This window comes from Nelumbo lutea, chromosome 1 (genome assembly GCF_056320005.1).
Source record: "Nelumbo lutea isolate HS-2025 chromosome 1, American lotus-T2T, whole genome shotgun sequence".
NCBI classification, from domain to species: domain Eukaryota; kingdom Viridiplantae; phylum Streptophyta; class Magnoliopsida; order Proteales; family Nelumbonaceae; genus Nelumbo; species Nelumbo lutea.
This window is the reverse complement of record NC_142684.1, coordinates 122,229,401-122,256,890: the sequence shown is the minus strand read 5'-3', so window position 1 is coordinate 122,256,890 and position 27,490 is coordinate 122,229,401.

Sequence of the window (27,490 nt, the reverse complement as noted above, 5' to 3'; positions counted from 1 at the left end):
ATTTACACTACCAAAATCACCATTGCTCCATGATGCAAAATCCTACACATAAATTTTTAATTTCAAATATACAAGTATATCAAATCCATAGAAAATCCCAACTATTTTATTAAAATGGCAAATTCCTCTCAAAATTCCTTTCTTTACAACTTTCGCTTTAATGATGTATAGCCATAGTATGATAGCACCTATGTTGGTGTTAGCGCAACTATTGTTATTGGTAGGGGTGGCAAGAGAAAAAAATAATGAATTTTGAACTATGTTCAATCTAAAAGAAGTTGAGGAAAAGGGAAAAAAGTAATATGCAAAAATGTAGAAGTGGTTTAGTTGTAGTAACAAAGTTGGCATCGGCCATTTGGTTACACATGGCTAGTTATTTGAAAAAATAAATAATGATGAAAATCAAACAAAAATTGGGCATAGTTTTTTTTGGTAATTTTCAACATTTACAAGAAAAAAAGGTAATAACTAATAAAATATATTGTACATGCTAAAGAATGCTTGTTATTAATTTAAGACCCTAGGCTTGAATTTTTTTTTTACAACAACCTCTAAATTTATAATTTAAAAAAATTCTAAAAACAATATTAGAGTATACATTTTAAATTTTTTATTCATATGGGAATTAAAATTAGCAGGAATGGGATTTTATTCCCAAGGGAGGGACAGGGAATGGCCATTCCGTCAATTGGGGGAATTCCATTCCAACAGGTTCTGCCCAAACAAACAGTTGGAATTGGAATAGCCAATTCTGGTTCCGATTCCAGGCCCCTATTCCCGTGAACCAAACGGGGCCTTAATTCTAAACTTATACTTACATTCCAGACCCCTATTAGTTATATTTGTGTTATGGGATATTTTATTGATGAATTATATCCCCACCTATTATTTTCCACTTAAAAGAGGAAATTTCAAGTGGAGCCTACAAATTATTTTTCTCTTAAAAAATAAATTTTAAGTGGAGAGACGTGTACACCTTAATGTTTGAGAGTGGGCCCCATTGGAGATGCCAGATGCTAAATGGGCATGCCAATTCACCATTTTTCATTATTTTATTCGATCTCAAGTGGTGCAGGCAACAAGGTTAAAAACGTCGTCAATTTCTCCCTACGATTAGCCATTTTTTAAGTCTAAGGTCTAAATTGACCCCTCCAATTATACAAGGGCAAAAGTGGTTTTTCGCAAAGTATAAGGACTGTTAGAGCCGAAATCCCATTATTAAATAATATGATAAATTTCTATGCTCTTGGAAACCAACTTAAAAATATTTGATGGTTCAATACTTATTGTTTTTTATTTTTGCAAAGAGAGATCAAGATCTAAGGTTTCAAACGAACTATAGGAGAAAACTTATGAGAAATGGTGGTTTCTAAAGTTTGATCTAAATAGTAGTGATAGTCGATCTTAATCCTTGGCTCTTGTATCTACAACAAAAGCATCTTGTTTTTCTGTTTCCATTTCAATCCTTGGCTTCTATTTCCATTTCTTTTTTCTTGCTTAATGGCTATTGATGGTGCACAATTCGGTCACTCCTATCTGGCACTTGCGTGGCTTCTGAAAGATACCTGAGATGGAGAAGATGAGGAATCCTCGGGGGCTTGCCCGGCGGGAACACTCTGATGCTTAAGTTAGAGTTCTGTGAAAGATGCAAAGAGAGGAAGAAAGCTAGGAGTGCAGATAGTGCAAGTATCAGAAAGTTACCTCTGTTCTTTGGGATTGGGCTACTTATAATAGAACTCTGTTGAATCAGGCCCACTAGCCTCTGACAAGGCAGGTATAACCGCCACTGTTATCCTACCGCAGCCATTACAACCAAGGCTGAGGTGGCACGCGCAGGTCCATTGCTGCAGGGTACGTACCTGTCAAATGTAGGACACCCTCCAAAGGAGGCAGGCACAACACTATCTGACGAGAGACGTGGTTGCATTCTCCAGGTTTGTCAAGTACGGTGGTCGGGCAGGAGACCTTCTTGCGATATGCCGAACTTCTCTTTCTCCGAGCTACCCTATACCGAGCTATCCTGCAAGTGGCGAGCTGCCCGTGCCAAGCTACACAGAGTTGTCTAGCCTGAGGTATCTTTACCTCGGGGTATCTAGAGGCAGATCAGGGTATTCCTATTTGGGAGTGGCCTAAAATCAATTGGGAGGAACTCGTGCACTAGGAAAGGTCAGGGGGCCCCGAGCTCGAAGGTAGCTCAGAGCGCCTCAGCCTTGGGGAGGAGGTACAGGCCAGGCGGCTCTCGGCGAGTAGCCTATCCCACTGAATTGCTAGGCTGAACTCGGTGAGCCCTTTCCACCGAGTTGCGGTTGCACTTGTTGTGCTGTCACGCTGAGTCATTGCTTGAGCAAGGTCATGCCCACGTGTACCCGTGCTATGAGGTCGGGCCAAATCACCCTCCATCAATTGCCCCACACTCCCTGTGCTAACGGTGTTGACCCAATATGGGGTGTTCATGACACACCGGGTGGATTTGGCTCCGATACTCATGCCACTTGGTCATGCGCTTGGCCTAGCTGGACCGGTCCAATGCTCGACTTGATTGAAAGAAACTCGGGTCACATTCAGTTTACGCGCGGACATCACGTGATTTGGACTTCGCGGACGCCAAAAAACGCGCTAAACTAATTTCGCCTCAAGGAGCCTGCAACCGGTTTCTTTGAGAGCCATTGGATCATCTCAATCTCTCGGCCGTTAACGCCCGAATGCAGTGGCTACAAATAGTGGGGTACCCTTGGCCGTTTCCTCGCCACAAAGTCTTCAGCATCAGTATTGAGCTCGCGTCTGAGGTTCCTAGCTCGGGTTTTCTAGCTCAGTTATTCCCTCAATTCGGTTCGCGTTTTTTGTAGTGAATCCCCGAGCTTCCTTTTCTTTTCTAAACATTCTTTCCTTTCCATGCTATCATGTCGTCTAGTGTAGACAGTCTCATTGACGAGCCCAAAATGGGTACCTCGGCTCAGGGTGGCTCTTCTGCCGCCCAATTGTCCGATGTACCGGTGGCTTCGGGTCATCTAGCATCTACCTCCCACCAAGGTCGGGTGCCAGATCAGTTTGGCCCTTCCACCATGACTTCGGAGAGACTTCAGGATTTCATACAGACGTTCCACCTTCCTCGGGTGTACTCTTACAGCCTTCCTACCGGCAGTTTTCCATGGGAGCATTATTCAAATGAGATCGTGGTCTTTAGGGAGCAAATGGTCGCCAAACTCTATCTCCCTCTTCACCCCCTGATTGTTGAGGTGCTAGTGCACTTTAACATCACCTTGGACCAACTTCACCCGAATTCCATACGGAATGTGGTTGGGACTATTTCCCTCTACTTCGACCGCGCCTTCCCCATTGACCTTGATATCCTCTGTTCTATCTTGGCAATAAAGAAGAGCGCTTTGAGCGCTCTCCCTGGGCACAGGCGGACTTATTATTTGTCTCCCCGCCTGGGTTTTAAATTAATGCACAAACTCCCGAGTAAAGTCCTGGCCTGGAAGCGAGACTACTTCGTAGTTCGAAGCAGCACGGGGTGACCCTTCCCTACTGACTAGAGAGTGGCCGTTCAAGACCTTGGTGTTATCCTCGATGAGAAGACTGAGAAGTCACTTCAGTCATGGGCTCAGCTCAGGTTGAATTACAAGGACTTCACAACCGAGGAGAAGCTCATCCAAGCCATCTTGAGCTTGGGTAGGTTTGTCTTTACTTCGGCTTTTTTGTTCATATACTTACTTCAGGGTTACTAACGTCGAGCTCCACTGCAAGTCCCATGGAGGCGGAAAAGATAGACAATCAGAGACTCTTCCGCCAGATGAAGAGGAAGAAGTGCGTAGCCAAAAAGGCGAGTGTCGAGTCCCTACAGGCCTCTACTGAGGCTCAGCTTCCGCAGGCCCCGGCTCTGGAGCCCGAGCTCCCCGGCACTTAACCTATCATTGACTTGGAGGGAGGCATGGCGCCTCAGGGGCCCGAGATTGCGACAGAGCCCACCACCGAGCCTGTTAGGATTGTTGTTAGGGACGCCACTGAAACTGTCACTGAGGCTCGCCCTGTAGAGGCTACAGTCGGGGCTTATCCTGTTGGTGTTGCCGCTGAGGCTTCCGAGGAGCCCGCCCATGCAGCAGAGATGACTGAATCCAGCTCAGAGAGTCAAGAGAGCCAAAGTATCCTGAATCCCTAGTGTAACATCCAGAAGAGTAAGGAGGCTGCAAACCTGGAGGTCACAGAATGGGCTGATCACACTCATGGTCAGCTCGGTGCCCGAGCTACCACTCACACCATGGTGGTGAGTTCCTGGTGAAAGATTCTTTTTCTCTCTTTCTTTTTTTTTTTAACTGGTCTCCTTTTTGTAGGTGAACTCAGTCTTGCGCGCCTTGACCCTTCAATCTGACCGGCATCTAAGATGGGCATTGGAAGCTTAGAAGTCATCCTGCGCAGCCCATACCGAACTGAGGGCAGCTCGTGGTCAGATCCACTGCTTGCAAAATGATGCCCTAGCTCAAAAGAGCTTCATCGAGGTGCTACTGGCAGAGAAGAGCAAGTTGGCCCAAGATAAAGACAAATTGAGGGCTGAGGTGAACAGGTTCAAGGTTGGCCAAGAGGCCTTGAGGCTCGAGGTGGACAGTCTTAAGGTAGACTGAGATGCCTTGAAGTTCGAGGTGTAGGGCCTCAAGGAGGTAAAAGGGAAGTTGGAGCACGAGGTAGAATACCTTTGAGGCAACATCAAAGAGAAGACCGAGATCTTTGAGGATGCCCTCAAGGAGACCAAGGTTCAAGCTGTCATCGACTATGTCCAGTCTTTGAAGTTTCGCGATGTGATGACGGAGGCCTACCGTAAGGGCTTCAAGCTCAGCCGGTGGTTAATTAGGCACATTTACCCCGATCTTGATACAAGCGCCATCACTACTTCGTGGATCACTGATGACATAGTGCGTCAGTAAACGGATGATCCAGACTCCGAGGACGAAGGCACCGATGATGACGCAAAGGCCACCAATCCGGTTACTACCCCTGAGGAGGTCTTTGGCAAAGGCGATGAGCCTCCCAAGTAGTTCAGTCCCTGTACTTACGAGCTTGATCTTGTTTCTTCTCTTGTAACAAACTTTTTGTAATGAAATATTTGTAATGAAAATACACTTTGCTAAATGCTGTGCAATTTACTTTATTTGCTGAAGTGATTATTTTACCTTGAACTGTTAAGCTATCGAGCTAAGTACCCGAAGTGGGGGTTTCTCGACTGTCGTCACCCCGAACTGTCTCTTAGTACTTAGTAGGGGTAACCTTATGTATACCAAGGTAAGCAACATAGTAGGGTATATGCCCGACCTGTCTGCACCCGGGCTAAGTTGACATGGATTGTCCCTAACGGGTTCAACCTATTGTATGCCGGGGCAGACTATGCATCACAAGGTTCATACCCAGCTGACTGCGCCTTAGGCATTACAAGTACTTTGCCTATGTTGATGAGGCGACTAGGTCTTATATGGTGCTGAGGTCTTTCATCAGCTCGGCGTTTTAGCACTTGGGCTGAGGGAGCGGCTTGTAGTCCGCTCTCCTAGAGTTCACCTGTGCCAAAGAGGCGACAGGATCTTATAGCGGCAAGGTCATGTTAGCTCGGTATTTTGGCCCTTAGGCTTTGGGAGTGGCTCGTAGCCTACTCAGTTGTTACAGGTAGTATTGTCTTAAGTTGACAATATTCCCTGCCCGAGGTACTTGTTTCCCTTCGAGGGTCTCAAGCTCATATGTTCCCTCCATGAGCACTCATTTCATTCGGTACGGTCCTTCCCAGTTGGACCCGAGCTTGTCAACGCCGGGCTCAGGTACCATAACATTACGAAGGACCAGGTCGCTGACGCGGAGGTTCCGCTTCTTGACCTTGGCGTTATATTACCGAGCGACTCTTTGCTGGTAAGTTGCGGTCCTGATGTACGCGAGGTCCCTTGCTTCGTCGAGTAGATCGAGGTTGGTACGTAGCTCATCTTCGTTCGTCCGGTCACTGTACGCTCCCAGTCGCAGCGTAGGTACTTTGATCTCTGCGGGGATAACTGCTTCAGTGCCGTAGGTGAGGTTAAAGGGAGTCTCTCCTGTGGCAGTCTTCTCTGTGGTTCGGTAAGCCCATAAAACACTGGGTAGCTCGTCTGCCCATAGTCCTTTAGCTCAGTCCAAACGTGCCTTCAGTCCGTGGAGGATGGATCTGTTTGTGATTTCTGCTTGACCGTTTTCTTGAGGGTGTGCAACTGAATTGAAATTCTATCAGATCCCCATGTCTTGGCACCAGTTCTGGAATTTGACGTCCTCGAATTGCTTGCCGTTGTCAGAAATTAGTACCCGGGGTAGCCCGAAGTGGCACACAATGTTCTTCTAAAAGAAGTTTTGGACGTTCTGGGTTGTGATCGTTACAAGAAGTTCAGCATCTACCTACTTAGTGAAGTAATCCACTGCTACTACTAAGAACTTCCTCTGGCCTGCCACTGGCGGGAATGGTCCAAGTATGTCGTTGCCCCATTGTGCAAAAGGCCACGAGCTGGTGAGATACTTGAGGTCGTGGGCTGGTGAGATACTTAAGGTCGACCGTAGGCTGATGGTGAATATTGGCATGCTTCTGGCATTTGTCACATTTTTTGACGAGTTCGATGTCATCTGCCTTCATTGTTGGCCAATAATACCCCTGTCATAGTGCTTTTTGGACGAGGGCCCTACCCCCCAAGTGTTTGTCACACAGGCCCTCATGAGTGTCACGGAGTATGAGCTTGACTTTGGTAGGTCGCAAGCAGCGCAGGTAGGGGAGCATGTAGGATCTCCGGTATAGTCGTTCATCTATTATGACGTATTTGGCTACCTGGCGCTCTACCCTTCTGGCTGCATTGCGATCTGCAAGGAGGGTCCCGTGTAGCAAGAAGCTCGCAAGCGGGTCAATCCAGCTCGGCTCTGCTTGAACGATGGGAGCGACCTCCTCTGCCACCCCCCTTGAGAATGCTAGGCCGAGGCAGGTCCTCTATGTACACAGTTCTCATGGTGATATCGCTAGTGTTGGCTAACTGGGACAGGGCGTCAGCCTCAGCGTTCTCTGACCTCGGGATTTTCTTGATGAAGTGTGACTGGATGTTGAGTAGAGCCTCTCTTACTTTGGCTAAGTATGCAAACATGGTTGGTTCGCGAGCTTCGTAATCTCCTGTGACTTGGTTGACTACGAGTTGGGAATCGCTGCAAATGACGATGTGCTTGGCTTTTACTTCTCTGGCTAAAGCTAGCCCAGCTATCAACTTTTCGTATTCCGCTTCATTGTTGGATGCCGTGAACTCGAAGCGTAGTGTGTACTCCAATTTTGTGTCACTTGGGCCGTGCAGAACTATTACGGCTCCACTGCCCTACTGGTTCGAGGAGCCATCTACGTGAAGGATCTAGGGCTCCTCATCCCAGTTCACACTCGGCCGAACTAGGAGAGATGCCACCCTGGTTGCTACTTCATGGGGCCCATACTCAACTGGCCTGGGAGCTCCGGGGTCGCTCGAACTGGGGGCCTCGTGCTCAACCAACCTGGGGACTTCGAACCTGAAAGTGCACTCGACAATGAAATCTGCTAAGGCTTGGGCCTTAATAGAAGTTCGCAACTTGTATTGGAGGTCATATTCGCTGAGCTCAACGGCCCACTTCATCAATCGACCAGAGACCTCGATCTTAAGTAAGATTTGCCTCAAAGGTTTGTCAGTGAGGACAATAACAGTATGAGCTTGGAAGTACGGACGGAGCTTCCGAGTTGCGATAACCAGTGCATAGGCTAGCTTCTCTATCTCTGGATATCTCGTCTCAGCTCCTTGCAATACTTTACTAACATAGTAGATGGGTCGTTGGACCCGATCTACATTCTTTATCAGTACTGAGCTGACCACTTCGTCACTTTCCGAGAGGTACAACTCTAAAACATCACCCTCCTCGGGCTGGGTTAAGATGGGTATACTAGCGAGATATTTCTTGAACTTGTCAAACGTGAGCTGACAACCTTGGGTCCACTCGAACCCTTTGCTTTTAATTGCCTTAAATAAAGGCAGGCAGTGATCTGCCGACTTGGACATGAAGCGGCTCAGAGCGGATATGAGGCCGTTCAACCTCTAAACCTCCTTCAATTTCTGGGGTGGTCTTTTATCTAAGATGGCCTTAATCTTATCCGGGTTGGCCTCAATGCTGCGCTAGTTAACGATGTATCCTAGGAATTTGCCCGAGGTGACACCGAAGACACACTTGTTTGGATTCAACTTCATGTTAAATCGTCTCAAAATTTGAAAGACAGAATGCAAGTCTTGTATTAATTCGTGTGAGAATTGAGTTTTGACGACCATGTCGTCTACATAACACTATTTTTTTTCCAATTAATGGCTCAAATAATTTATTTACAAGCCTTTGAAAGGTTGCCCCAGCATTTTTCAACCTGAAGGGCATAACCTTGTAACAATATAGACCGAACTCTGTGATGAAGGTAGTTTTTTTTGTCTGTCTGGTCCATCTTGGTTTGGTTATAGCCCGAATAGGCATCTAAGAAACTCAGCAACTCGTGGCCTGAGGTCGCGTCCACCAGGCGATTGATTCTGGGGAGTGGGAAGCAGTCTTTTGGCAGGCTCAATTTAGGTCGGTGTAGTCGATGCACATGTGCCACTTGCCGTTAGCCTTCTTTACCAGAACAAGGTTGGCTACCCAGCTCGGGTAATGAACTTCTCTTATGAAGTCGACTGCGAGGAGCTTCGCGACCTCCTCGTCGATTGCTTTCCATCGCTATGAGGCTAGGTTGCATTTCTTCTGTCTAACGGGCCTAACCACAGGATCAGTATTGAGCTTGTGAGTTATAAGATTAGGATCTATACTGGGCATCTCTGCCGTGGACCATGCAAAAACATCTAAGTTTTGAAGTAGGAAACTTACTAGTTCGGATTGCAAGGTTCCTGGACTGATGCATCGATCTGAAGTGTCCAAGCTGGGTCTACTGCTGAAGTTGGAATAGCAACTGTTTCTTCCATGGGCGCAGCTCGTTCTTCGCCTTGCTCCGTAGGCTACTCTAGTTCGAGGTCGTCGACCACCTTGGTCTTCCCTTTAACGACAGCGACATAGCACTTACGAGACTCAAGTTGGTCACCTTGTGCTACCCCTACTCCGAAGTCTGTAGGGAACTTCATCGCCAAATGATAAGTGGAGACCACCGCCAGTAGGACATGGTTGATCGGCTGGCCTATTATGGAGTTGTATGGGGAGGGGGTCACGACCACTAGGAAGTCATGGTTGAGTCTGACTACACATGGCCATGTGCCGACTTCCACAGGTACTGTTATTTTCCCAAGGGGTCTGACTTTTTCTCCGCTGAAACCCACCAAGGGAGTGTTCGCGGGCCTCAAGTCACTTCCCTACAGCTGAAGCTGGTCAAACGCGGCTTTGAAGAGGATATCTTCCGAGCTACCTGAGTCAACAGGGATGCGCCTGACCTCGAAATCATTGATCCTTACTTTTATGATGAGCGCGTCATCGTGGGGGTAGTGAACCCCCACGCGCATCGTCCTCTGTGAAGAAGATCGATTCTTCTATCTTTGGCCACTTCGGAGGATTTTGTTCTTCCCTAGCAGCTTCGCGAACTGACGTTTGAGCTGCCGCTGAGGTACAACCTGCAACAATCGAGCCTCCAATTATCATGTGGACGGTGCCTCGAACTGGCGTCTCTTCCGAAGGCTGCCTTTGTAACTGCTCTGCCTGCCTACTGCTGGACTCGGGAGCATCCTTACCGTGCTCCCCTTGCCAACCTGCCTTATTATTATTATTGTTGTTATTCTGTACAAAATTCCTTAGATATCCGCGATGAATGAGTTCCTCTATCTCGTCACGGAGATTCTTACAGTTCTCGGTACTATGACCGTGGTTTCTATGAAACTACAATACAAATTTTTATTCCTTCATTGGGATTCCCCCTCAGGTGGGGTGGCCACTTCACGTACGGAGCATCCTTGATTGCCATCAGGATTTTGGCTCGCTTCGCATTTAGTGGAGTGTAGTCAGTTCGGTCCACTACGGGGGCTCGGAACAGTTGAACGGCTTCGCCCCCCGAGCTAAGTTCTTCTTCTTTCGGCTGTTTCCTTGGCTGGAAGGTTCTCCTTCTCTTTTTCTCTTTTCGGGGGTGCTCTCGCCCTTCTGGTTGATCTCCTCTTCCGTGGCTATGAACTTGTCCGCAAGCTTGAGGAATCCGGTTATGGTCGTCGGCTGGTTGACAACCATGTGCCACTTGAATTCTTGGCTACTTCAAGGCGCACTGCGGGGTTTAGGCGCGGTATCTGCATGCATGCATCGTTGAGCCGCTTGATATAGCCTCGGATGGACTCTCTCTCTCTCTGGACTATGTTGAGAAGGCTTTCCTCAGTTTGCGGGCACTGCTTGTTGGTGACGAAGTGGGACGTGAAGGCTTGCGCGAACTGTGCTTAACTTTTTATCGATCTGGGTGCAAGGTTTCGGTACCATGTGCAGGCCACTCCTCTAAAAGTGGTGGAGAAGGCCACGCACATGCAAGACTCACTGACCCTCGCCAAGTGCATCTATGACTAGAAAGTGTCTACATGATCATTCGAGTTGAACGACCCGTCATACTTGTCGAGAGGGGGGAGCTTGAAGTCTTTGTGCATTGGAACAGCCAGGAGCTCGGGAGACAGGGGGATGGAATAGAAAGGAGGGGAGCTTTACCTTCACCCGAGCTTACCTCTTTCCTGCCTCTGAGCACGGGCGGATTGTAGATGGTTGTTCAGCGAGCTTGGTGGCGGTGTCTTTGCTTCCTGGCGGGTTCCGCATTGGTGCTGCTCACCTCCGTACTGTCAGGAATAGTTTGCGCAGGAAGCAGCTCGGGCTCTTGGTGATGGTTGCGGATAGAGGGGTTCTTCTTAAAGTCTGCAGCCAGGATCTCGAACCGGTTCTTCAGAAGCAGGGCTTCGAACTTTGATTGCTGAGGTGACGTAGGCCTGGCGAGCTGGGGTCCTCCCGACCTGACTGTCCACGGCGATACCGGAGTGGCCGGTCTTTCCTTTCTGTCGCGGGAGGAGGCTTGGCTCTTAGGGGGGTTCTTGGAAGCCTCTCCTTGGCGAGAAGGGAATTCATCCGGGCGGCGAGACCTAGCTTGCCGTGAGGCTAGGTGCCGAGAAGGGAGTTGAGATTGAGGCTGAGGCAGCTGAGGGAACTACTGCTGATAGTGATACTGAGAGACGTGGTGCAACACTTGCTGCTGGTAGAGCTGGTGTTGTTGAAGCTGCTGCACTTGGGATTGCATGGCTCGCATGCACTGCATCAAATCTTCGAGTTGGTTTTGGCTGGTCACCAGAGGGACAACAGTTGGTTCGGCGAAGGTTGTCTCAACAGAGGGGGGAAGGGGAACACTCATAGGCGCCACTGCTCGTGGCACGTTCAGGCTAGGGACTCTGTCCACTGAGAGGGGAATGGTGAACTGCCCAATGCAGACTATGGGGACCTGGGGTTGTTCCCTAGCGATATCCATCTCCATGCTACGTCTGACATTGCTTGAAGAATCCATAAATGTTGAGTTTTTAGAGAAGAAGGAACTGTTAAATGTTAGATGAAGGCTTTTAGAAGCAATTCCCACAGACGGTGCCAAATGATGGTGCGCAATCCGGTCACTCTTAGCTGACACTTGCGTGGCTCCTGAAAGGTGCCTGACATGGAGAAGATGAGGAATCCCCGGGGGCTTGCCCAACGGGAACACTTCAACGCTTAAGTTAGAGTTCTGTGAAAGATGCAAAGAGAGGAAGAAAACTAAGAGTGTAGATAGCGCGAGTATCAGAAAGTTACGTCTATTCTTTGGGATTGGGCTACTTATAACAGAACTCTATTGAATCAGGCCCACTAGCCTTTGACAAGGCAGGTATAACCGCCACTATCGTCCTACCGCAGCCATTACAGCCAGGGCTGAAGTGGCACGTGCAGGGCCGTCGCTACAGGGTAGTACCTGTCAAAAGTAGGACACCTTCCAAAGGTGGCGGGCACAACACTGTCTGACGAGAGACGTGGTTGCAGTCTCCAGGTTTGTTAGGTACGATGGTTGGGCAGGAGACCTTCCTGCGATATGCCGAACTGCTCTTTCTTCGAGCTACCATGTACCGAGCTATCCTGCAAGTGGCGAGCTGCCTGTGGCAAGCTACACCGAGCTATCTAGCCCGAGGTGTCTTTACCTCGGGGTATTTAGAGGCGGATCGGGGTGTTCCTGTTTGGGAATGGCATAAAATCCACTGGGAGGAACTCGGGCACTAGGGAAGGTTAGGGGCCCCTGAGCTCGGAGCACCTCAGCCTTGGAGAGGAGGTCCAGGCTAGGCGGCTCTCGACGAGTAGCCTATCCCACCGAATTGCTGGGCTGAACTCGATGAACCCTTCCCACCGAATTGCGGTTGCGCTTGTTGTGTTGTCACGCTGAATCGTTGCTTGAGCAAGGTCATGCCCACATGTACCCATACTACGAAGTCGGGCCAAATCAGCCTCCATCAGCTATGGTATTGGAATGTCGGTAATCTTTATGAATCTTTAACGGTTCCACCATCCGTGCTATCATTTTCTATATCTATTGTTTTTTTTTAAGCCTAAGATTATTTGAATTTATTTTTGTTTGACCTCCTGTTGATTATTGGTTTTCTGCCTTGCCCTCTAGTTTTTTATCATTGGTAGTCATGTTATGTTAGAGGACTAATCAATCAAGGGATTTCATATGTGTTGTGATGTTGGTGGCATTATTGCTAATTTATCTTTTTGAGTGTTTTCGTATTGTGTCTATTGAATTTGTTAATCACATATAACAAGATTTATTTTTATAAAATGAACTTTAATAAGTGATAAAGATGGGGAAACTCAAAACAAGTCGTCCTTGAGATTACAAAGAAAATCATGGCGGTGACAAGGTATTGTAGTCAACCAATGAAGGAATCTCCTCCTCCATGAAATTAAGAACAGAAGGAAGACCCATGGGCCCACTTAAACAACGTTGGCCGGGCCATTCAAAGTATGTGGACCCGGTAGTTCCTACACTTCTCGTAGACTTGTCTAATATCGAGGAGATTAACAGCGATAGGGGGGGAACTGAAGGTTATGAAACTAAGTTGCTATATAGCAGAGGAGAAAACAAAGTGAAAAGGACATTTAGATTGAATTAGGTTATATAAAACCTGCTTACGGAAATGGGTGAAGAAGACAACAAAAATTGGTAAGTGAGTCATCTTATTCTCCATGACATATTCCCGCCGACTTAGTAAATCAACCATCATTGATTTTGTTTGATGGGCTGTAACCAAAGTTGGTTTTTGTATCTTGGCTTGGCTAGCTCATCTGAATTGCATCCTACTTTTTCTTCAACCCAAGTAGGCTGCCTTTTCTGTTTTTCTAATGATTTGTTATTGCTGTAGGATATCGAGTTTGAGAAGACTTTTCCTTTGATTGGTATTATAAGTTTTATTTCATTAATTGTGATGTGATCCCAATTTTAGCATGTTTTCTTAACTGAACAGCATGCAAGAAATCTACTTACTTGTTGCAATTCAAGGACAACATAAAGTGTTTTAGGTTTCCTTTCATCCCCATTATGCTAAGTCTTGGTCTAATAATGTATATTTTGAATGTGTTGTAATCTGGCTCCTTTGTCAAGCTAAGTATGCTTCTAAAGTTTTTCTCTTCAATATTTTATTTTATTTCAATTTTTTGATTTTTAAAAGTTTTTAGGTTTCATTTCAGCTATGTAATGAAAATTCTTATTATGACATAAACAATTCAAAAATGTTGCTTTGATGTTTCACTTTGGTCATTTTTGGCAAATAGGTTGCCATTGTATGTTTAAAAAATGAATGGGATTCATTTGTGATATCTACTGGACAAAGCTACGATGAAAACATCAAGCTTGGAACTGTATTGTAGGGCAAATGACATAACCAGGTTTTAGGAAACATATATTATTTTAACAAGAAGAAGACTATCGACTTGGGTTCAATGGACCTTTTGTTGTATATATCTATAATATTAAAAGGAGGTCGCATTCTGTGCACCCATGGGTGCACTAGACGAGTGCACCCGCGAATGAGACACAAACACGTGTTAACTACGAATTAACGGAAGTTTTCTCCATTGTTAATAATTTGGCTGGTTGAACCGGTTATTGTTGACTCTCCTCCGGTTGAACAGCCCATAAAGAGATTTCATTCGAATTCCCTCAGTCCCTCCCATTTCCTCCACTTCTCCGGTTCTCCCAGTCCTAGTCCTAACCCAGAAAATCATCCCATCAGCCACTCACATACACCGGTGTCCATAAACATGGTCCACCAGTGGCGGTAAGAATTTCGATGGTAAATATAGAAAAGTTCTCTCCAGTCTCCCAAAGATTCTTATTTCTTCTTCTTCTTCCGAGAACCATTACTCCTCACACCGGCAATCATCAGTCATCAAAACAAAGCTAATCTCCCCAAGCCCAAACCCTCTGTTTCATCAGTCGTTGTTTTTCATTCAAAACCAATAAACAACAGTGGGATGTGGGATATAAGATGTTTCTGGTCAATGTGTCCTACCTGTTCGTCCTTCAAATCGAACCTACCACCGGAGAAGACGAAGACGAAGAAGAAGAAGAAGAAGAAGAAGAAGAAGAAGAAGAAAAAAAAGAGAAGATAAATAATGGAGAGTCAAAGAAGTGAAGAAGGATACGTCGTCACTATCGATTCGCCACCAGAGCTCTGTCGCCGCCGATGAACAAGGGTTACTCTATTGTATGAGTAAGGTTCGGTGGAGAGAAATGGAAGAAAGAACTAAAAGAAGAATCAAAGAAACTGGAAAAAGGAGCTTTTTGATTGGGTACTGGACCGATTAGTATTCACGCGAACCGATTCGTTTTCGCGTGAACCGGACCAAACCACGTTAACGCTCAAACGCGTGTTACGGTTGGCCTGGTCGAATTGTCAATCAACCATTCGCGGGTGCACTCGTCCAGTGCACCCACGGATGCACAGAATGCGATCTCTCAATATGGATCCTGTGTATCAGTTCATGATAATAAATAATAACTAAATAATAAGGTTGAAAAAAAAATGCTATTTGTATCTGTTTTAATCATATGGGCAAAGAAGTTGGAAGGTCTTCCTTGGCCCGATTATTGATCAACACAAGGTTCAACCTAATTCACTTGAAAACACCCATGCATATATGACCTATAGTAACTCGAACCGGACAATAAACGGGTTAGGGCTCCAGTTCCTGGGATGAATGGTTCGATCGTTTGAATCAAACAAACAACCCATCTTTATAAAAATTAAAAAAAAATTAAAAAATAAAAAACAGTCAAACCGTTGGACAGTTCAAATGGTTTAATTGCCTAGGTCAGCGGTTTGCAGACCAAATCAATGGTTTTTGGTGAAATAATAGTTTTCAGGTAAAACAGAACCGGTCACCTAACCGATTCCCAATTTTTCAGTCTGGTCTTGAAAACCATGATTAGAGTAAAAGAATCTTACGAGTTTCATTTTTAATCTAAATTAAAAACTCACTTAAATATTATTATTGATTATTAATTAATAGTTAAAAGTTTAACCTAAATTACTAATATTATAGTTTTTAAGGGTAAAATACTTATACCACCCCTAACGTTTCTGATAAGTAATTAAACCTCCCTCTCACCTTTAAACATTACAAAGACCTCCCCTGTCCTTCGGTGTAAAATCTATTTACTAACTCCTTCCAGCACGTTAGACACTTAACAAAAATATAAATCTATTGCTAAATTTTTTTAAATACCCAAATTACTCATGAATCATGCCTGGGTAAAATACTTATACCTCCCCTAATGTTTTTGACAAGTACTTAAACCTCCCCTCACCTTTAAACGTTGGAAGAAGAACATTGCTGTCATTTGAAACCTTTTCATATCTGATCATCACCTTAACCACCCTATTTCTCCTTATGCACTTAAAAAGAGACACTATGGACTTGTACCTAGCTTCAATTATCCACTTGTTGAAGGATTCAAACATATTGATAGTTTAAGTCATCACTCTTTACACTAAAGCATGCCTACTCCAACATTTAGGAGGTACGTCCTTCGCCCACTCCCAAGCTAGCTGACTTGAAACTCTTCAACTTCAAAATTGCCTCATTAAAATCTTGAACTATACAAGCCCATGTTGCATCCCAAAAGGTGAAGGGAGGTATAAGTATTTTACGCAGGCATGATTCATGCGTAACTTCGGTATTTTAAAAGATTTAGAACAATAGATTTGTATTTCTGTTAAGTTTCTAATGTTCAACTAACGAAAGGGGTCAGCAATAAAATTTTATGTCAAAAGTCAGGGGAGGTCTTTGCAATGTTTAAAGGTGAGGAGAGGTTTAAGTACTTATCAAAAACATAAGAGGAGGTATAAGTATTTTACCCTAGTTTTTAGTTTTTAGTGATTAGTTTAAAATTATTTTGATTTATTGACTTGATAACTTAATTTGTAGTTTATTTAGTTACCAAAATGAAATTTTATTAATCAATAATTAACAAAATAATAAAACTTATCCAACCTAAAAATAAGGATGTCAAATTAAATATATCATAACATCCTATGCTCAAATTTCTCTCAACAAATCGCATGGGTTCCAACCTGTTCGCATATAAAGCAATACCCCACTTTGCAGCAAAGCACACATACAAAACAGCCATCTTTATCTCTGTGCACATGGTATGATGTATATTATCGGCTTAATGGTATAAAGTTTATTATACCAATAGAAAAACTGATTTAAAACTAAGATTTAAGATTCTTTTGGTACTTTGTTAAAAAATTAAGCAATGATAGACTCTGGAATATTAAGAGACATTAGGCATGGCTTAGTTAGAAACTAAAACTCATGTTTACAGACCAAGCAAATGAAGCAATTGCCTCCATCTTTGTTAATGCCCAATTGTGCAAAAAAAAATGCTAATCCTAAATAAGTAAGAGTGATTATTAGCTGCAAAAAATTCAGATATAATAATGGGAGTATGGTGAAGTGGTGATTCATGACTGATGTAGGCGCATTCGGCTGGGACAACATTGGGCTGACGCGTGTTCAGCTAACAGGCGCCAGCCAGGATCCATTGCGGTGTATGCAGGGTTATGCTGCGGATCTTGCAGGCCCAATTGTGGGATGCCATGTGGCATCGTAGAGAACCACGTCCTCCCTCTTGTACGGCTCGCATCTGGGCCATTCGAGTCCAACTACCTCCAGGCCGCTCCAAGTATAAATACGAAGTAACCCCCATAAGGTAATGCCTGCTAGTGACCTAGTCCGAGCTCTCCCGGTTCGGATCTTCTACTTGCCTTGTGTGCGAATACTAACTTGACCATCGGATGCTCCACCTTGGGTCCTCACCCGAGGCCTCTGATGCATTCTCCCTTGCAGGTCCTCGGCCTCGACATACCTTGAGCCCCATTAGCCCTCGGCCTCGACACCCCTCAGAGCCTTGAAGCCCTCGGTCCAACCCCTGATCTTAGGAGTAAATTTATAGTGTTGCCCTCGGCCAACCCGGGCGACAACAATTGGCGTCATCTGTGGGAAACACTGCTAAGACATTCCCCCAGTCACCTTAGATCTAAAAGAACTCTCCTGAGCTTCAGTCGACATGGTATGAAGAACCAGGAACTCTCAGAACCTGGTCACTAATGAGCAATTCCAGGCGGTCCTCGACAGTCTGGACTACCTCACCCAACGCGTTGAGCAAGTTTGCCCCCAGGCAGGAGGTCCCCCTAGAGGCGATCGCCCCGCTAGGGCGTTAGGACATCAGGGCCGGCACGAGTCTGCGGAGCTGCCAACCCTCGGCCCCGCAGAGCCCTCCAAATTCAAGAGTAGCCGCCATGCCAACCCTCCACCAAGAAACACAAGACCTCCCAGGACGAAGGTGGGAGACCTCTGTAGACAACCGCCAACCCTCCGAGCAACATCGCCGTCGTAGAAGGGAAAATCCCCATGACGAAGGCGGGCAATTTGGTCGTCGTAGCGCCCACTCAAGGGCAGAAGGTCGATGCCACACCTCTCCCCCGCAAGCCTTGGACTTCCATGTCATCCTCAATGACCACCACGCGGTCCCACCTTAGAGCACTCCAGGGTTCACACCGACCTTTGCTGAGTCCGTGAAGACAAGGATGGGACACAAGCTCCACCTGACCCTCGGGTTGCAGAATTACGAGCTGAGCTCGGAGCCGTCAAGGACGAGCTCCACCAAGTTAGAGAAAGCCGAGCTGACGCCTTCACCAGCCAGATCAATCCGATGAGAAGGATGGACGCCTTCACCTCGGATATTATCTCCGAGCCGCTCCCCCAGCACTTCAAAGCTCCCGCACTGGAGATGTACAACAAGAACATGGACCCCAATGACCACTTGGAAACCTTCAGGGCACTCATGATACTGTATGGGTATTCCGATGCATTGACATGTCAGACTTTCTAGGCCACTTTCAAGGGGCCACACAATGGTGGTTCTCTACTCTCCCACCTTAGTCGATTAGCTCGTGAGAATAGTTTGCCAACTTATTCCTTGCTTGCTTCATTAGTAACAGACGATGCTAGAAGAGGTGGTCTCGCTGATGTCCATCAAGAAGAAACAATATGAAAGTCTGCGGTCCTATATTGACCGCTTCAAGAAAGAAGAGCTTGAGGTCAGAGACCTTGACCCCATAGAATAAAGGACCCCCGAAGATGAAAAGGGAAGCCAAGCGTATCAATGGACCCCTGAAGAAGAAAAGGAAGGGTGAAGACCACTGCAACAACAATAGAATAAAGGACAACAAGAAGCCACCGGCCTCAGCCCTGCCTTACAGTCAGTACACACCACTCAACTCCACCAAGACCCAAATATTGATGCAGGTCGCCAAGGAGAAGTACATGAAGTGGCCAAAGAAGATGAAGAGGAACCCCAAGAGGGGAAATCCAAAAAAATATTGCAAGTACCATCGTGGACACCTTAAGCAATTTGTCGAAGGCGAGCCTGGTGCCTCATCCTCCCAGCATCAGCAGCATCAGCAACAACACCAGTAGATAGCCAGCATTATCGACATCATTGTCAGGGCATGGCCTAAAGTGGGGCCTCGGCCTCGGCCCACAAGGCTTAAGCTAGGAAGTTGAACATCCAGGGGCTTGCCCCCAAAAAGTCAAAGCACCAGGAAGCCCTTGCCTTCACAGACGAGGACCTGAAGGGGGTCACAGTCCCCCACGATGACACCCTCGTAATTTCAACCGTCATTACCAACTTCATAGTAAAGAGGATCCTAGTCGACAGTGGCTCCTCGGCTGACATCCTCTTCTACAAAGCGTTTGAGAAAATGAAGTTGGTGCCCGAGCACCTCCAGCCTGCCGATGTCCCACTTGTCGACTTCTCCATAAATGTGGTCAGACCGGAGGGAAGAATCACCCTACCTGTTATAGTAGGAACCGAGCCATGGTAGGTGATGAGGATGAATGAGTTCCTGGTCTAAAGGATCGGCTCGCCCTACAATACAATCATGCGGAGGCCAACCCTTCACACACTCAAGACAGCCATATCCTCCTACCACCTTGCCCTCAAGTTCCCCATCGAATACAGCATCGGAGTCGTTCGAGGGGATCAACAAGCCGCCCGTCAGTGCTATGTGGCAGCACTAAAGGGCAAGAATAAGGAAGCACTACCACTAGAGGGCCTCGATCTCTGGGAAGAGCCAACAAGCCAAGGCCAATCGGCTGAGGATCTCATCTCGATTCTCCTAGACAAGGTTGGGCCTGAGAGGACAGTCTGCGTCGGGTCCAACCTTCCCCTAGAAAGCCTATCCGAACCGACTGAGCATGGACCCAAACTCTAGGCCAGTTCGAAAAAAGAAGAGGAACTTTGCACCAGAGCGTTGGAAGGCCATAGGAGAGGAAGTTGACAAAGTGCTCAATGTCGGCTTTATCCGAGAGATACATTATCCTAACTGGTTATCAAATGTGGTTCTAGTAAAGAAATCTAATAGGAAGTGGCGGATCTATATTGATTTCACTGACCTTAGCCAAGCCTATCCTAAGGATAGTTTTCCTTTGCCGAGGATAGACCACTTTGTCGATGCCATTGTAGGGTATGAGCTACTCAGCTTCATGGATGCCTTCTTCGAATATAACTAGATAAAGATGCACCCCGAAGACAAGGAGAAGACCTCGTTCATCACCGAACATGGTACCTACTACTAAAAGTGATGTCCTTCAGCCTTAAGAACGCAAGGTCTACCTACCAACGCCTCGTCAACAAAGTGTTCAAGGACCATATGGAGAGGAACGTCGAAGCCTACATGGACGATATGATGGTGAAGAGCCTTAAGGTTGAAATGCACACCTCGAACCTGGTTGAGACCTTTGATACCTTGCAAAGATTCAACATGAAATTTAACCCCAACAAGTGTGCCTTCGGCGTCACCTCGGGCAAGTTCTTAGGCTTCATTATCACTTAAAGGGGCATTGAGGCTAACCCTAACAAGATACAGGCCATATTGGAAATGGCGCCAACTTGGTCGGTGAAGGAGACTTAAAGACTTACCGGCCGGGTAGCCCTTAATCACTTCATGTCAAAGTCAACCGACCGCTTCCTTCTCTTCTTCCGAGCCATTAAGAAATTAAAAGATTTTCAATGGACGAAGGAGTGCCAGCGTGCTTTCAACGAATTGAAGATATACCTCGCCTCACCTCACCTCCTCGCTCGGCCTACACCAAGAGAAACCTTGTATTTGTACCTATCAGTCGGGGATGAGGTCGCCATCTCAGTATTGGTTAAATAATGTGGAACACAGAAGCTGATATACTATGTCATGTTCTTTGTGATGCCGAAACCAGGTATCCTGAGGTGGAGAAGTTGGCCTTTGCCCTCATAGTCTCGGCCAAAAAGCTTAGGCCGTACTTTCAAACCCACACGATTGCGGTCCTGACAAAACAGCCCCTTAAAGCCACCCTCACCAAGCCTGAGACCTCGGGACATTTGATCAAGTGGGTCGTTGAGCTCTCTGAGTTTGACATCCAGTACCAGTCAAGGCCCGCAATCAAATCACAAGTTTTGGCAAAATTCGTGGTAGAATGCACCTTCAGCTGAGCCCTCCACTGAGACCCCGAAAATGAGATGGAAGAAGGAATAGGTCGGATGAGGAAGCTCAGCCTATGTGGAAATTCTTTGTCGATGGGTCGTCCAATGCCAAGGGAAGTGGAGCAGGCCTTATACTCCTCACCCCAGTTGATGTTATAGTAGAATATGCATTGAGGTTTGACTTCCCAGCGTCCAACAATGAAACCGAGTATGAAGCCCTCCTCGCCAGACTGCAGCTCGCCAAGGACCTCAGCTCTCAGCATATCGAAGTCTTCAACGACTCACAATTGGTGGTGAATCAAGTCAATGGAGAGTACGAGGCCAAAGAACAAAACACGGCCAAATACCTCGCCAAAGTTCTAGAGCTAGCTCGCCACTTCCGATTCTTCTCACTACAATAAGTTTTGCGAGCCGAGAACACGAGAGTCGACGCCCTTTCTAAGTTGGCAAGCACCTCAGACGCAGCCCCCAACCGCACCGTCCACGTAGAAAAACTACCTCAATCGTCTATAGAAGAAGCATAGGTTCTCCCGGTAGAGGCCGAGCCATCGTTGATGGACCCCATCATCAACTTCCTTCTGACTAAGCAATTGCCTAACGATAGGAACAAAGCCAAGCGACTTCGACGTCGAGCAGCCCATTACACATTGCTCAAAGGAAAATTGTACAAAAGGTCATTCACCCTCCCCTACCTCCGATGCCTTTGTCAAAAGGAAGGAGAATATGTACTCCGAGAAATTCATGAAGGCATCTACGGCAACTACATCGGTGGTCAAACCATAGCTCAAAAAGCACTAAGGCAAGGGTATTTTTGGCCAATGATCCAGAAGGATGCAACCGAGTTGGTATAGAGATGCGACAAATATCAGAGACACTCCACCTTATGCCATTGGCCAGTAACAACACTTTTGGCCTTCAACAGCCCCTACCCTTCACCAAATGGGGGATGGACCTCCTCAGCCCCTTTCCTCAAGCAACGGGGGGCAGGAAATACCTCATCGTCACTATCAATTACTTCACTAAGTGGGTCAAAACCGAACACTTAGCTACCATCATAGCTCGAGCAATACAGAGCTTCTCTTGGAAGAATATCATTTGTCACTTCAGCCTCCTCCACATGCTAGTCACTAACAACGGAAAACAGTTTGACGATGCTAGGTTTCGGGAATGGTGTGCCTCCCTTGCCATCAAGCAACAATATACCTCGATAGGTTATCCCCAGACAAACAACCTAGCCGAGGTCCCCAACAAAACTATCTTGGACATACTAAAGACCAGGCTCGGTCGGGCTAAAGGCCTATGGACTGGCGAATTGAACAACATCCTATGGGCATATTAGACCACACCTCAGACGCCCACAGGAGAGACCCCGTTCGGCCTGACCTATGGAACCAAAGTAGTTGTCCCAGCACAAATCGGCCAACTGACGCTCTAGATCGAAGCGTACGATGGAGGCCGAGAACAGTGAAGCACTTAGAGTGAACCTATACCTACTGGAAGAAAACCGAGAACAAGCACAAATAAGGGTGGCTGCCTACTAGCAACGAGTGGCCCATTACTACAACTCAAGAGTAAAAGAAAGACACTACCAAGGAAGAGACTCATCCTTAGGAAAGTTATGGTCCCCGAGCTCAATGTAGGCAAGCTTGGCCCCAAATGGTAAGGCCCCTACAGAGTTAAGCAAGTCATCGGCCCCAGTACCTTTCACCTTGAGCACTTAGATGGAAGACTCGTCCCTTGGACGTGGAACTCTCAGAATCTCTAGATGTATTACCAGTGATTGTAAACTTAGCGGCCAAACAATTAATGTATAATGCAAAGTTCCTCTATGGCTCAAATCCCAGCACGTGTTCTCACTAAGTTCCCAGGACTCCTCGACCTCGCGATCGGCCGACGTGTACAACCTCCTCCGAGGACCATGCACTTGGACCAGACCATCGTCAGGGCATACGACTCCCTTTGAGCCAATAACGAACACCCAACTCCAGCACCTCACGAAGCATGAATATGCTAGGGCGGCCGAGGCATCGCACACCTCACCACCAACTTCGGTGGCAAATGGCCCCTCAGCTCCCAGCACTTGGTGTGATAGTAGGAAAAATGGCAACCCCAACTACCTCGGTGGTATGCCTCAGCTTGTGACCCCAACCATCTCGGAGAGTCACCTCGGCTTTGCCTAAGCAAGATCTTGGGAGGAAAGTAGGCCAGGCAAGTTGCACCTCAGTCGCACAGGTCTGCCTCAGCCTCCCCCTATCCCAGTAGGCCACCTCGGCTTCGCTTGAGCAGACACTTGGGAGGAAAGTAGGCCAGGGGAGCTGCACCTCAGTCACACAACTCTTCCATGGCCTCTCCCCCCAGTTATCTAAAGTGAGTGCTTAATGAGCCATTACGAGCTATTGTTTTCCTTGTGATCTCTTCAAAGAAAGGACAGGGACCCCTCGATAGAAAGAGAGAGAGAGAGAGAGAGAGAGAGAGAGAGAGAGAGAGAGAGAGAGAAGAGAAGCACTACATACAAAAAATGCTCTTTGTTTCATTCATTTCGCCAAGTATAAGCATTTACAAAAGTTTTTTTCTCTTTGGCCTCAAAGGCCGAGCACATACACATCAAAAAAGAACTAAGTAAAAACAACACAAAAGCACATAAGCGTGACGCCAGTTATGCTTCACTATCAACAGGAGGAGAAATAGAATCCTCGACGCCATCAGCAACCCTGTTGGGGACCTCAGCAGTCTCTTCAGGAGTGGGGGTACCCGGTTACACCTCCAACTCATCCACCTTGAAGCCAGACATCATCTTCAGGATCATCCTCTTAGTGTGCCCTCTAAGTAGGACTTGGATGCGTAGTCAGCAAGGCACTTCTAGTACTCCATCGTCTACTTCCAGATCTGGACAGCCTCTACTGCCTGTACCTAGGCATCCGCTACCTGCTTCTAGGCCTCCAGTGCAATCCTGTCGAGGCGAGCCCATTCCTCCTCGGACCTCTTTAAGGCCTCCTTCGCACGGCCAAGCCAAGCCTACTCTACCTTCAAATCATCCTCCAACATTTTCCAAGGTTGCTTCTCCTCTTTCAGAGTTGAGATAGCTTCGTCTTGACTACTCTCCACCGAAGCTACCCTCAGCTAGAAAAGAACTTTCCCTGAATGACCAACCTCCGGGGCAGGAAATGTAAAAGAACTTGCCCTTCCAATTATGGACAGACGAGGGGTTATACTCCTCCGTAGCTGAAAGTAATACATGCCAGCCTCGGAGGAGTGTTACCTTGGCACAAACATAGCACGGAATAGGCTTGGCATCAACTCCACGTCCTGAAGCCAAGACAACACTAACATGGTTATTATGGTCTTGAGGGCATTAGGTACAATCTGGCTAATGGTGATCCCGTATCATTGCAACAACTCATAAATTAGGGGATGGAGGGGAAACCTAAGGCCAAACTCTAGGAAGTGTTGATAGACGCAAATCTCCCCTTCCTCAGGGGTCCACGACCGGTCTCCAATATTGGGTACCCTAAGTGTATAGGACTGAGGTATGTGGAACCGCCTAGCCAAAGACTTAACTTGGTCCATGTCTGGAGAGTTGTCAAACTCCAAACGTGGTAGACGATCCATAGTCACCTCCAGGCAGCGTGTTCGGCTACCGCCCTAAAGTTGGGTTCAGGAACTGGCTCCCCCTCATCCTATAGGGACCCCTCAGGCTCCCTTGGTGTCACGAATGTGGCGCTTTCATAGGGAGGGTCATCACCCTAGTGGTTGCCCTTTGCACCCCCAAAGGCTACCCTCTCCCTCAGCACCATCACCCCTCACTGAGGAGAGACCTCGACTGCCAATAGTCCCAAATTGGAACTAAGTGGAGTAGGGGTCCGAGGAGAGCTCCCTTTCGAGAGATTGGGAAGTTCATAGCACTTGGGGCCTGAATCTAAATAAGACATTGGAACGAGGTGTTACCTAGACGGATGAAGGCCGAAGGTAACTAGAAGAAGTGAACTAGTCGAAGGCTCTGGGAGCATAAATCACTTGACAACAAGGGTGACTAGAGACAAATGACGAAGAAAAACACGACTAAGGCCCCTATTTATAGATGAACGAATGACCCAGATCTGTGAAATCCAACGGTCGTAAAGCCTCCTCCTTCTTAACCTATCCGGGGCATGACACTCGGCACCTACCCTCGAGGAGACAAAACTACACTGGGCGAACCAACAACCCCGCTCACCGTAGTCTACCAGTTTGGGTGCATCGACCGAGCGAACATGCAGTCCGGTTCACCCGGGGACCCGTCCCCCCTACGGAAGACTCTCCTTGTGCTCGACCCATATTGGGAACAATCCCAACGCATCAACCCATAGTACCCATACCGCGCACTACTCCAAGCCATCGCTGCAAAAGTACAAGGCACAGGCTCGAGCCCCTCATGCTCGGACTCTCTAGCCAGAGCTGAGCCCCCTACAACTTTGTCCTTCTCCCACGAGCAGGAACTGAACAAAGCATAAGCAAGATAGATGTGATGCCACTGTAGGTCATCCTTCACCATACGAGCCCGAAGATGCCTACCAGCATTGACACTTCCATCAGCCGAAGCCAAAGCCTCACCCAAACCTCCACCTCAGCCTTGGGAATGGGGGGCAAGTAGACATGTTCATGGGCGGCTCGGGCTGGGCTTTTACTCTTCATTAACAAGATTTTTTCAGGCCCGAGCCCGAGTCCGACCTGACCAACTAGCCTACAACTTGGGCCCGAGCCCGACCCTCATAAAAAGCCCAAAGCCCGACCTAATAGAGGCTGAAATGCAGGGCGACTAAGTTCACTAGTGGTGCGGTTGGCGCCGGTGCCTGAGTTCGCCGGTTCCTAAATCCTGAGAATATGCGAGTGCATGCGAGTGAGAACTGTGAGAGAGACGAGAGAGAGAGAGATATAGATAGATAGATAGAGAGAGCAAGAGAGAGAGAGAGAGAGAGAGAGAGAGAGAGAGAGAGAGAGAGAGAAGACTCACCGCCAGAGAGAGACGATCGATGCCTGAGTCTGTTGGTGCCTGAGCTTGCCTATCACCTCTGAGACTGAGAACAATGGTTGCTTGCTTGAATTCACGCCGGTTATTGAGAGTGAGAATGAGGAGAGAAAGATAAAAGATGAAAAGAGGGAATAGGAAAGGTTAATCGGCTATGGTTTACAATAAAATACAAATTGTTGGGTTAGGCCGTGCCGAGCTCGGGCTAGGCTTTTGTGACAAATCTCGAGCCCGACCCGTAAAATAGTCAGGCTCGGGCTTTTAGGTCCGAGGTCAAGCCCACGGGGCTAAAGTTCATGCGCAAGTCCGTTAGGGGGTCGAGCCAGGCTAGGTCGGCCCATCGGGCTACCGACCCATGGACAAGTCTAGGGGTAAGTGATATAGGCGCATTCGGTTGGGACAACAACGAGTTGATGTGTTTCCAGCCAACAGGCTGCAGTCGGGATCCATTACGGTGTATGCAAGGCTATGCTGCGGACCTCGTAGGCCCAACCGCGGGATGCCACGTGGCATTGCCAAACGACCACGTCCTGCCCCTCATACAACTCACATATGGGCCATTTGAGTCCAACTACCTCTAGGCAGCCCCAAGTATAAATATGAAGTAACCCCCACAAGGTAAGGGATCTGGAACCAAAAAAGACTCTTAGTATTCCCGTTATTGGAGACCTAGTGCCTGCTAGTGACCTGGTTCGGACTCTCCTGCTTCAGATCTCCTACTTGCCTTGTGTGTGAATACTAACTTAACTGTCGGAGTCTCTGCCCTTTCTCAGATCTCAAAAATAAACTTGCAGTGAGTGTTACCCTCGGCCAATCAGAACGACAACAATAAAACTTGTCTAAAATTAAGGATGTCAAATTAAATAAATCATAACATCTTATGCTCGAATTTCTCTCAACAAAATTCGTGCGTCGCATGGGTTCCAACCTGTTCGCATATAAAGCAATACCCCACTTTGCAGCAAAGCACACATACAAAACAGCCATCTTTATCTCCATGCACATGATATGATGTATATTATCGGCTTAACGGTATAAAGTTCATTATACCAATAGAAAAACTGATTTAAAATAGTATTTAAGATTTAAGATTCTTTTGGTACTTTGTTAAAATTTAAGCAATGATAGACTCTGGGATATTAAGAGACATCAGACATGTCTTAGTTAGAAACTAAAACTCATGTTTACAGGCCAAGCAAATGAAGCAATTGCCTCCATCTTTGTTAATGACCAATCATGCTAATTCCAAATAAGTATGTAAGAGTGATTATTAACTGCAAAATTTCAGATCCATGACCATGAGAATGAGTGCTCTCTCATTGGATTGGGTACGTCCACGTGCTTCTCTCAGTCGTCTCTCTTTCCCAGAAACGATCATGAGAGCGATTAATCATCAATTAACAAGGTGGGGGGTGGGGGGG